Source organism: Protopterus annectens, chromosome 6.part0 (assembly GCF_019279795.1).
Source record: "Protopterus annectens isolate FY-2018-M chromosome 6.part0, PAN1.0, whole genome shotgun sequence".
NCBI lineage: Eukaryota > Metazoa > Chordata > Ceratodontiformes > Protopteridae > Protopterus > Protopterus annectens.
In genome coordinates this window covers 416,466,915-416,479,732 of record NC_056737.1, presented here as the reverse complement: position 1 = coordinate 416,479,732, position 12,818 = coordinate 416,466,915, and the positions used below count along the sequence as shown (strand labels likewise).

General features: G+C 40.7%; 1 pseudogene; it reads right to left on the bottom strand.

Moving 5' to 3' along the window:
* LOC122803850 overlaps nucleotides 1–11,002 on the bottom strand; it is an 88,360-nt pseudogene extending 77,358 nt beyond the window's left edge.
* Between the last annotated feature and the right edge of the window lie 1,816 nt (nucleotides 11,003–12,818).

The following is a 12,818-nucleotide window of genomic DNA, read 5'->3' as shown; positions in this document are numbered from 1 at the left end:
CTACCTGACTTAAATCTACTTGTGATCTGATTTCCATTCCTGCTTGATGCCGATATGCTTCTGCTAGACTAAGAAGGAAAGTCATCTTGATTTATTCTCCTCATGTTTCAAAACTTTCACTATGTTTGGGTCTTGTGAGGTCAGCAGATATGCATATAGTGCTACGATTGCAGATCTATATATGTTATCAGTTTCGAAGAGGACCATACCTACTTCAGAACTAGGAATATATAATGTTGGTATAGAATGATTTTTATAAATCATCTGAAAATCACAAAGCCTTTTCCTTGTTTTCCTGTCCAACTGATCCATTACCTTTTGGGACCAGTCAAAGATTCCAAAACTGTAAATTAGGATAGGAATATGATTGAAGATCTATACATGTAATCAATTTCAAGGAGACCCACACCTCCTTCGCAACAGGGAATATATAATCCTGGTGTGCACTGACTTTTTATAAATCATTTGGTGAGTATGAAGCATCCTTCTTGTTTTCCAGTCTAATCTATCCAACAATTTTTGGGGCTAGTCAATCACTCCAAAACTGTAATTTAGGTTAGGTAGAGCAAATTGGTTTATAGCTTGAATTTTGTCCCTAGATGTCAACACTGTTTTCAGGATTAATTTATATCTTCTAAAATGGGGTTCAGGCACCTAGGCAGCGAGACATTTCCCTGTGGAACATTTGACTGGGGACACATGGCTGAAGTGACATTCAGTTGCAGAGAAATATGACTGTTTGCAAATTCCCTGTGGGCAAAGAGAAGCACACACTGCCATGCTCACAGCTTTAATAACCAAATGCATGATGGCAGAAGAAGTAATGAGTGTTGTGGTCAGTGTACAGTACATACTTATGTAACTACAACATGTAGACGTGCTACAGCATTGAGGAAATCTTGCAGGCTACTGTAGTCACATTTATGCTCCAGTATGCGTTTTAGGTAATGTTCCCTAGACACTGTGCAGGGGGTAGTGGTCCGCACACTCCAATTATTAAGGCACTGCCCATTGTGCACTGCATTTTACTGCCACTGACATGCCCTCTGGCCAGCCTGCTGCTGATGCCTGCCATATTGCCTGCTGTCTCATGTTCCCTTGGGGACCCTGGACATTGTTTTCCCCATGTGCATTTGGTTATTAAAGCTGTGAGGATGGCAGTGTGTGATTTTTTTTGCTGACATGGAATTTGCAAACAGACATATTTCACTGCTGCTGAATGTCACTTCAGCCACGTGTCCCCAGTCAAATGTACCACAGGGAAATGTCTCGCTGCCTAGGTGCCTGAACCCAAAATGGGGTTCAGGCACCTAGGCAGCGAGACATTTCCCTGTGGAACATTTGACTGGGGACACATGGCTGAAGTGACATTCAGTTGCAGAGAAATATGACTGTTTGCAAATTCCTTGTGGGCAAAGAGAAGCACACACTGCCATGCTCACAGCTTTAATAACCAAATGCATGATGGCAGAAGAAGTAATGAGTGTTGTGGTCAGTGTACAGTACATACTTATGTAACTACAACATGTAGACATGTGCTACAGCATTGAGGAAATCTTGCAGGCTACTGTAGTCACATTTATGCTCCAGTATGCGTTTTAGGTAATGTTCCCTAGACACTGTGCAGGGGGTAGTGGTCCGCACTCCAATTATTAAGGCACTGCCCATTGTGCACTGCATTTTACTGCCACTGACATGCCCTCTGGCCAGCCTGCTGCTGATGCCTGCCATATTGCCTGCTGTCTCATGTTCCCTTGGGGACCCTGGACATTGTTTTCCCCATGTGCATTTGGTTATTAAAGCTGTGAGGATGGCAGTGTGTGATTTTTTTTGCTGACAGGGAATTTGCAAACAGACATATTTCACTGCTGCTGAATGTCACTTCAGCCACGTGTCCCCAGTCAAATGTACCACAGGGAAATGTCTCGCTGCCTAGGTGCCTGAACCCTCTAAAATGTCCCGTATTGTTTTATTTGCATTATTGATCATTCACCAATTTCCAAATATTTATTCACTCCCTCTTGCTCATGTTCTTTTATATCACACTCTTGTCCCAAACTGATGTTTTCTTGATGCTGTAGCTTTCCTGCTTTAAAGGTTGCTTTTGCACATTTATCAAGACCAAACAACATTCTTATATCAGCTGAAAAAGTTTTGACTTCTTGCAGTTGTGCTTTCAGTTATTCATCTGATGAGCTATACAGTTTTAAATCATCAACAAAAAGAAGAGAAGTCTTTACATTTTGTTGCTTTCTGGGAGTCAAATTATAGCCATGACCTAATCTGTTAAGCAAACAGCTTAATGGGTTAAGGGCAAGGCAAAAGAGCAACAGTGACAGAGAGTCACCCTGGAATATCCCCCTTTGGATTTTTATCCCTGGAATAATAATTTATCCTTTATCATGGCTTAGCTGCAAAGTGGTTTGTCACTGTTTCATGGTCGCTCTGATGTAGTTTATCAGTGTAGGGTATATTTTATACATTTTTAAGCACTCTTATCCATGAATGTGGGATACTGTCAAATGCTTTTTTGTAGTCAATCCATGCCATACTTAGATTCTTTGCCTTTTTACAGTTCTCCAATATGACTTTAACAATAAATGATCCTTTGTTCCATATGACATTCTTTTATTGCCCTTTTGTTCTATTGCCATAATTGAGTTTTCGTCTAAATGGCTCAACTCTGTCAGTATACATTCCAGTGTATAGTTTATATGTCATTGGAAGGCAAGTTATTAGTCTATAATTTTTAGGGCGGCTTGCAGGTTCTTAAGTAGGAACATTGTTTTTCCAGTCGTTAGCCAGGTTGGCATCTTTTTGGAGCGCATATAAATAGTTCTTACTCATGGCTAAATCTATGTGCAGAAATTATAATTGTAACCAGAAGTTAGGTACTGCATCTGGGCCTGGGGTTTTCCAATTAGAGGCTTTTCTTTTCATTCTCTCTGGCTGTTACTTCATCCCATTTCATATCCTGTACCTTTGAACTGCTTATTATTTATTTTACTTCTTCAATCTATTTAGCATCTTTGTTGTGTTCCACATGATCTTCATATATACTTCTCCAAAATATACCTATTTCCTATTTTTTTTTTTGGCCTTTCAATTCCTTTTACCATGTTTCCCAATTCTCTATAAAACTTTTTTGGGCCATTAATAAATTATTTTGTACTTTTCCTTTATATTTATCTGTGTATCTTATAAGTTTTTCTGCCTGTGCTGATGTTTTTAGTTTATTATTTGTGATAGTACATGATAAATCCTGATCCGTTATAATACTGCACTTTGCTTTTATCACATCTGTCTTTCATTAATAGCTTGAAATATGACTTGTCAGTTCCACTAGAATCTCTATTCAACCACACTCTCAAGAGAGGCTTTGTCCCAGGGGAATGGAGGACTGCAATGGTCACACCTCTACATAAAGGCAGGCCATCAACAGACCTAGGGAACCATAAACCCATAAGATAGACTAGTCATATATGGAAGACAAAGGAAAGAATTATTGTGAATCTATCCCAGATCACTTTCGTCAAGGGAAGGTCATGCCTACTAAACTTGTTGGACTTCTTCGAGAAGGTTGTTGGAGACATGGATAGGGACAAAATGATACTTACTATCTTTGCAAATGGATCTAAGAGAAAAAAATACTAATAAATATAACAAAATCTGATGTCATATTGTTCCCTTCTACACAAAAAACTGTACAAAACACTGCCATATTAAACAAGGACAGCAATGACAATAGGTCATGGTCAAAGAACAAAGATAACTCAGACTGACTTTAGACCCCTCTCTAACATTCACCCAATATACAGACAAAGCTATAAACAAAGCGCTTTAGCAACTAAAGCTTTGGAGTAAAATATCACATCTTCTCTCACCTACTGCCAGGCACTCACTGGACAGAAATAAAGTCATATCAACAATACGTTTTTCCCATAATATAATTTCACTCAGGCACAAACACAAACTACAAACCGCAGTCAATAAAATCTACAGATCCGTACTCTTGGTTGATAACAATGGTACCACTATGTTTTGCTTGATAATTTCAAAAGGCTACCCTACACAACATGTCTATCACACTGTTTGGAGTTTAATTATTTAAAATAGTCTAGCTTGGCCAAGGCTTACATTTAAAGGCAAACTAATTATAAGACCTGTAGCATAACTATGGTGGGGAGGGGGGAGGGGGCAGCTGCCTTGGGTGCAAAGTGTTAGGGGTACAATCATCAGAAGCCAATTTTTCACTTCAAGACCAGCAATTCCATGCCAGTATTACAATCATATTAAAAAACAGTTGCCATGCACATAATATTAACACTAATACATTTTGGGGTAATAAAAACTATTTTAGTACTTGTATAATTCTATATCCTTGGTCGTGGATTGTTCAGCACACATTTGTCATTGTTATTAGTATTAGTCATACAGCAGAACTTTAGCATATTGTGTTACAGGTACAGATTTGCAACAGTTTAAAACAGAGAAGAGTTAGCTTTTTGTGTGTGTGTGTGCATGTGTGTATGTGTGTGTGGGGGGTTAATCAGCTTAAAGTTGAGGAAGACCAAATCAGGGGACATATCCAGGTGTTACATTTGCTGTTTGACAGAGGTGTGGCTATCAATTCTATGATCTTTATTATGTCATGGATGACATCAGTGACTCTATAACCCTTATCAGCCTAGATTTGTACATTAAAAATGGAAATAATTGCATTTTCACATCAACAGACCTGTACAGGACCACAGTGCCCTGTTAACAAAGGGGGATGTTAAGGTTTTAACTATTTTATATAAGCTGTCTGCTGCAGGGATGTAGCTAGAAAAGTATTTTATACTGACAAATTCTCATCTTTCTGTCCAACCCATTTGGCATTTAGAAAGATAGAACAAATCTCTTCTGAATATTTCCTTCAAATCTGACCTCAAGGCAGTGAAAAGTGGAGTGCCACAGGGTTCTGTCCTGCGACCTCTCCTGTTTGGTATCTACTTCTCTGAAGTACAGGCTAACACAGAAGGCCTCTGGCTGACGAAGTTTGCAGATGACTGCAAACTAGGAGCCATAGTCAAGTCCTGAAATGATGTGGGCATCCTACAGAAGGGCCTCATTGAGACAGATGCCTGGTGTCAGAGCCATGGCCTCAAGCTCAATGCCAAAAAGTGCAGTGTCATCCCCTTTGGTAAAAACTCTGTACCCATGAACTACCACATAGGCAGCAATCTACTTAACACCAAATGCGTGATAAGAGACCTTGGGACCCAGGTGGACAGTAGTCTCTCCTTTGATAGTCACATCGTCACAGTAGTCAGGAAGTCCTTCTACATGGCACACCTCATCATAAAAGGGTTCTCATCCAGGAAAAAAAAAGGTCATTGTTCCCCTCTACTCGTCACTCATTAGACCCATTATAGAGTACAACGCCCCTTATGGAATGTACCTCTCAAGACATCTGCAGCAGCTGGAAAGGCCACAGAAGTACCTCACAAAGAGGATTACTGGCCTCAAACAAATGCCCATACACTGACCGCCTCAAAAAACTCCAGCTTTACTCCATAGCATATCGCCTACTCTGAGGTGATCTCTGCCTAACATATAAAGCTATGTCAATCCCAGAGCTGCTGGACATGCTACACCTAAAGAAATCCCAATTCCTCCAAGCTACACGCTCTAGGGACTTAAATCTTGTCACCACAATAAACAGGACACACTGGAGGGATAGATTCCTGTCTCAGAGTCTTCCTATACTCTGGAACAAGCTATCCATCTATGTCAAGCAAAGTTCTTCATTAGCACTCCAAGAAAAATCTTGATGAGTGGATGGGAAATAGGAAATACACCCTGGGGATCACTTCTGTGTCTCTGCTGGACAGTGGCACAGGAAAATAACTTTCTTGGGTGGTGTAAGCTATGGTACCTTGCTGGCCAGGCTTACATAGGCCTTTGGGCCGACAGCCTAGTACCTACCTATGAATCTATAAGTAAATAATGTTTCTCCTATTAAATATACTGTTTTGCAAACTATGTCCCCATTTGGGGCACTAATTTACACAGCTGTAGATATATGACCTAAAAAGGTTAGACCCTTGAAATGTTGTATCAGTATCAGTTTTATTTTCTTATAACTAGCTTTATATATAATTTAGATAAAATCACATCAATATCAATATGCATAATACTATATTAAAAGTGACCCTGTTTCTGGCAAGCAACTTAACATTTCAGTGTTTCGTCTACAAATTCAGTGCCTGTTGCCTTTGAAGGATTAATTGCCCATGTTACATTAAAGAAAATTGGTAAACTGGTAGTATTGCAACAGGGAATGACTAAGAAACTAACAACAAGTTAATAGTTACTAGTCATCTTATACAATGGAGGACACAATCGGGAATAAAGAGCACCCTATCCCCCCTTAAAATGTACCAAATAATCAACAACTATGGCATTACACACCATGCCTCCATACCTTGCCTCCATATCTCTCACCCTCTTAGCGCAAGAAATCTGGTCAAAGCATAAACTAATGGGGGGACAAAGCCCCCAAAATAGGGACTGATTATAAATATTGCTCTTATAGACTTAGAAAGTGATAGAGTAACAGCGTTTGTTGTAACATGCACTTTCTGAAGGAAATGAAGTCTGAAACTCAACTGTATGACATTAATTTTATGATGAATAAGCCAGAAATATGAGGCAAAAATCTGGACACTGGATAGTTGAGAGGTAGGCACATATGTCAACCTGTGTCTCTGCTCAACAGTGGCACAGGAAAATAACTTTCTTGGGTGGCGTAAGCCAGGGAACCTTGTTGGCTAGGCTCATGTAGGCCTTTGGGCCGATAGCCTAGTACCTACCTATGAACCTCTTAGTGCAGTGCAAGAAATATGGACAAATCCTAAAAAATGGAGATACAATGGCCCAAAAAAAAGGGATAGATTTTAAGTATTGCTCTTTTTAACTTAGAAAGTTGCTAGACTTGCAGGATTTATGAGGGCATGCATATTATGAAGGATATGAAGTTTACATCTCGTGTGTGTGTGTATATATATATGTGTATATATATATATATATATATATATATATATATATATATACATATATATATACATATATATATATCATTTTATATATATATATATATATATATATATATATATATATATATATATATATACATATATATATATCATTATTTATTGACTTCAGTCGTCTCCTCTAATTTGCCACAAAAACTCACATTTTTGGAGAAACACAACAAAACTATGTGGCTAAATCAGGACAGTTCAGAGATATGTTAAACATACACACACACACACACACACACACACACACACACACACACACACACACACACACACACACAAAAAACATACCTTCTCTCCCATACAGAAATACACACACATTACCTCTGATACAAACACAATGAATAGTTTAAATTACATACACACAATTTGTTTTCCACACAGAAACTAACATAACTGCTAGTTTAAATTATACACAGACACCATCATTGTTTCTGCTCTCTCTCTCTCACACACACACACACACACACACACACACACACACACACACACACACACACACACACACACACACAGGTTCATAGGTGTGTACTAGGCTAATGGCTCTGGGGCCTTTACAAGCCTAGCCCATAGAAGTGCCCAGGCAATTTGCCACCTGTCATTAGTTCCCAGTGTCTCATTCAAGTAGAGACACTGGAGTGATCCCTGGGGTGAACTTTCTATTTCCCATTCACTCATCAAGATTTATTTTGAAGAGGGCTAGTGAGGTGCTTGATGTGTATGGAGACTCTATTCCAGAGCAGGGGCAGTCTCTGGGTTATGAACCTGTCTCTCCAGCACGTTCTGTTAATTGTGGTAATGAGGTTGAGGTCCCTGGAGCATGTGGTGTGGAGGGATTGGGATTTCTTTAGATGCAGCATTTCTAACAGAGCCGGGTCAGACATGGCTTTGCAAGTCAAGCAGAGATTGCCTCTTAGTAGACGATATGAGACAGATAATAGCTGGAGTTTTTTTGAGTCTGTCTGTGTAGGACATGTGTTTAAGGCCTAGGATCCTCTTTGTGAGGTACTTTTGTGGCCTCTCCAACTGTTGTAGGTGTCTAGAGAGGTACATGCCGAATGGGGCATTATACTCAATGATTGATCTGATGAGGGAAGTATAGAGAGAGGTGATGACCTCTTTCTTCTTGGATGCAAAACCCTTGGTAATGAGGTGTGCAACATAGAAGGACTTTCTGAATATGGTGGCAATGTGGTGGACGAAGGATAGGTTGCTGTCAGCATGTCCCCAGATCTCTTATAACCCCTTCTGTGTTTAGTGGGCTCCCATCGATGTGGTAATTAGTGGGGACTGAGTTATTCCTGAAGGGGGTGATGACGCATTTTTTGGCATTAGGCTTGAGGCCATAGTTTTGACACCAGTCATTGGTCTCAGTGAGGCCTCACTTGGGGAGTTTATAATGGCTCCCAGCTTACAGTTGTCTGAGAACTGGGTCAGCCAGAGTTCCTCTGTGTTGGCCTGGACTTATGAGAAGTAGATGACAAACAGGAGTGGGCCCAGGACCGATCCTGTGAGACACCACTCGTGACTGGTTTACAGTCAGACTTGGAGTCTGCTACTTTCATGCTGTGGGTTTTGTCTGTTAGCCAATTTGCAACCCATCTAGTGATATCGGGGTTGATGCCCAGTTCGGTGAGCCTATCAAAAATTCCAGAGTGAGGGATGGTATCAAACGTCTTGGCTATGTCAAGGTAGGCTGTATGAACTGCCTTACTCTCATCCACAGCTCTGGTGACTGACTCAAAAAACTTAATGAGGTTGAGCAGGCACAATCTACCTTTCACAAAACCAAATTGCTTGGGGTCTAGAGTTTGGAGATTCCCTATATCCTTGTTAATTAGGTACATGATGATGTGCTCCATAGCCTTACAAATCAGATTCATCAGGCTAATGGGGCAGTAATTCCCAGGGTCTGTAGTCACGTCCCCTTTATGGCGAGGGATGACTGTAGCAGTGTGCCACTCAGTAGGGACAAAGCCTGAGGTGAAGCTGTGAGTGAGCTGGGCAAATAGATGTGGTGCCATTTCATCTTGTAGTTTGTGTAGAACACGACCAGGGATATTGTCGGGTCCCATGGAAGCTGTATTTTTGTCCTTGGACAATGCAGCTTTAACCTGTACTGCAATGATACTGGGTACCTGGCAATCTTCCAGTATTGTTTGGTCCCTTGGGGGGAGAGAGAGCTGTAAAGTTGGTGCTGAATCTATCGGCCAGTATGTTGCCAACATCTGTTGGCTCAGTATAGGAGGTGCAATTGTGTAGTAACTCAGAGCACATCTGTGTATTGCCATGGAGATTTTTGACACAACTATAGAAGGCTTTGTGGTTGCTTTTGGTGTCAGTCACAGTTTTGCCTTCGTAGCTGGCTTTAGTGGTTTTGATGAGGGATCTCAACTTTTTGTTGAGGCTAATGAGGGAGTTTTTCCTGTCTTGGGTCTTCACCTTTTTCTGCAACAGTTTCTTTCTCCTGTTGTAGAGTTTATTTATGGCAGAGGACCACCAAACTGGCTTCTTTTTTAGAGGAGAGCATCATGGTTCTGTTTGGTATAGCTAATTTCATGCATTTATGCACATGCTCATACAGTGCATTGGTGTATGTTGTGGCAGTCATACATCTGTTTTCCATTTGCATGGGTGCCATGAAGTTTGCCACCTGTGTTTTCAGGAGCCCAAAGTTAGCTTTGGAGAAGTTTTTCAAGGTATTTACTTTGGGGGGTGGGCGAGATGTGGATTTCCATGGTGATTAGTTTGTGGTCGGATCTAACCAGGGAAGAATGAACTACTGGTGTAGTGCAACAGTTGCCCATGTTAGTAATAACCAGGTCAAGGATGTTGCCTCCTCTAGTGGTGGCAAGAATAAGTTGGTAGAGGGCATTGGAAATGATGAATTCCAGGAAGCGTTGGGCCATTGTATTGGTGCATGAGTAGTTTTCCCAGATGATGGATGCATAGTTGAAGTCACCTAGTATGAGAGTATTGGGTTGGACCCTAATAGTTTCTAGGGTGTTTAGGAACTTGAATGAGAGTCTTGGGACATAGTTGGGGACCTATATCAGGCTAAGAACTGGATCGCCATCTTATCCAGTGTTAGTTGTACTTGCAGAATCTCAGATGCATTGTGCTGGGCTACCATTCTGGAGGTGTGCATATCCTTTATGAATATGGAGACACTGCCACCTTTGGAGCTTTGGTCCGCTATCTGGGGCCGAAATATGTGGTAAGAGTTATAGCCTGGTAGTGCAGGGGTGCTTTCTGCTGCTTTAAACCAGGTCTCAGTTACAGCACAAACGTGGATGTTCTCCATTTTGAGGAGTTATTCGAGCAAGTGCATTTTGGGGTTTAAACTTCTAGCATTGAGCAGCATGATCCTCAGATTGCATTAGTTTATACCCATTATGGTGGCAGTTTGGTCTTTGGAACCCCGCCTAAAATAGGCACTATAGAAGTGGCAATAGCCTTAGCCAGTATCCTGAAACCCAGGGGTGACACACACACACACACACACACACACACACACACACACACACACACACACACACACACTCTCTCAAACTCAACAAACCAAATAAAATGAGCAAATGCACACAATAAAAAATAATAACTATCATCACCATAAAGCATGTCCCCACCTCCAACCTGGAAGGCCCCATCATTCCATAGCTTGTAAATTCCCTAACCCCTTCTAAACTGTAACATTTCATTACTGCCTAAACCTAAAATGCCTCTCCCTACTACACTCTCTGTTCCCATGCGTACATCTAAAAGCACCCTCCCATCTCCCTTTCTCCACTTACCTGGTCCACAGAAAGCACTTGCTTGCGCCTATTTCCTAGCAAATGAGCAGATGGTGTGGCAGCTGTGTTGCTGAACTCACATTCAGTTCTGAGCATGAGCAGATCTGATAGGTTTATAGCCATTTGAGTCCCTGTCTGCATGTTTCTAACATTCAAGCAGCGGGAACACCCATTATACCAGAATTAGATGGTGAATCACTTCATATGCTGTGAACAAAGTGAAGAGAAATTGGCCACAATACACAATGGCATTATCGTGGACTACAGTAATATCATATCATATCAGGTTTTACTAATATTATGAATTACTACTGTTATGAATGCTTGCAATAGGTATGTGATGATAGGCGCCTTTTAGATCCAGCTTTACCGTGAAAGGCAGTACAGTAAATAGTGGTACAAGGTAATGAAGTGATAACATCTAGAACTTCTAAACAAAAGGATTTAGACCATAAAGATCTAGAACTGGTCCTGAGGATCCTTCCAGTTTGAAAACTAGATAAATTATGAATAATAATCTTTCCTTGGTGTAGATCAGTATGTGTGTGTATGTACCTTTAAGAAGTTATCCAAGGGCTTGCACAAGTGTGTAAATACTGAGCACATGCAAGTCTGACTGCCATTTTGTAGTTAGTTGTTGAGATATAAGCATGTATGTATGTATGTAAGATCTGTCTGTTAACTAGTGTGTTTCTATTTTATGATACTGCAGTTCAAACTGATATGTTTCTATGTATTAAAGCATCTAAACGAAATACCACTCCTGCTTGCCATCTATGTTAGAGAGGAACAAACGACACTTGGGAGATTAAACAAGAGTGTCGCTATGACTTTTTGAGACAGAATTCCATGTATAATGTGAAGAAATAGATTAAACTGGTTACCTAGGCAAGGGGGAAGCCAATGGAAAAGAGAGTGTATTCCCAGTAAAGTATTATATCCACTTTGTTTCAGAGAGTTACTTTCTGAAGGTAAACCAATCTATTTCCACTAAAGAGGATGGAGTGTCAGAAACAGAAATGTTTCCAGAGCTGGGGGCAGATAATGCATCATCTTGATCACTGCTGTAGTAGCCATACAGTACAGTTGTGTACACTTACCATAAATGTAGATATTCGAGTGTATTCACTGTTTCAGTCATTACATTTGGGTAATCCTGCTGGCAGGTTGCCCTCAGTTGGCCTGAATTCCAAAGTCCTGGATCCTGTGTCGGCTGCTGTTGCCCCTTCCCTGACGTCAGGTCATCAGCAAGGGGTTAAAATTTTCTTAGTTTTTTTTTTTTTTTTTTTCCAGATCAGGTGCCCCTAAAGGGTAGCCAATATATATATATATATATATATATATATATATATATATATATATATATATATATAGGTTCATAGGTTCATACTAGGCTATCTGCCCTAGGGTATTTATAAGCCTAGCCAGAATGTGTTTGGCTTTCGCCACCCATTTTAAATTTATTTTGAAATGCCCTTTTTCGAGGTTAGTATACTGTGCCTCTAACAGTGACACAGAGGTTAGTATACTGTGCCTCTGTCTAACAGTGACACAGAAGTGATACCTGGGGTAAACCTACGATCTCCCATCCACTCATCAAGATTCCTCTTGAAGAGAGTCAATGAGGGACTCTGCCTAACCTGGACTGGGATTTTATTCCAGAGTGAAGGGAGCCTCTGGGTTATGAATCTGTCCCTCCAGCATGCCCTATTTATTTCAGTGCTGAGGTTCAAGTCTCTTGAGCACGTAGCTCGATGGGATTTGGATTTTCTGAGGTGCAGCATGTCCAGTAATTCTGGGTTGGACATGGCTTTATACGTCAGGCACAGATCGCCTCTGAACAGGCGGTATGCCACTGAGTAGAGCTGGAGTTTCTTTAACCGGGCAGCATATGGCATCTGTTTGAGCCCTTTGATCCTCTTGGTGAGGTACTTTTGGG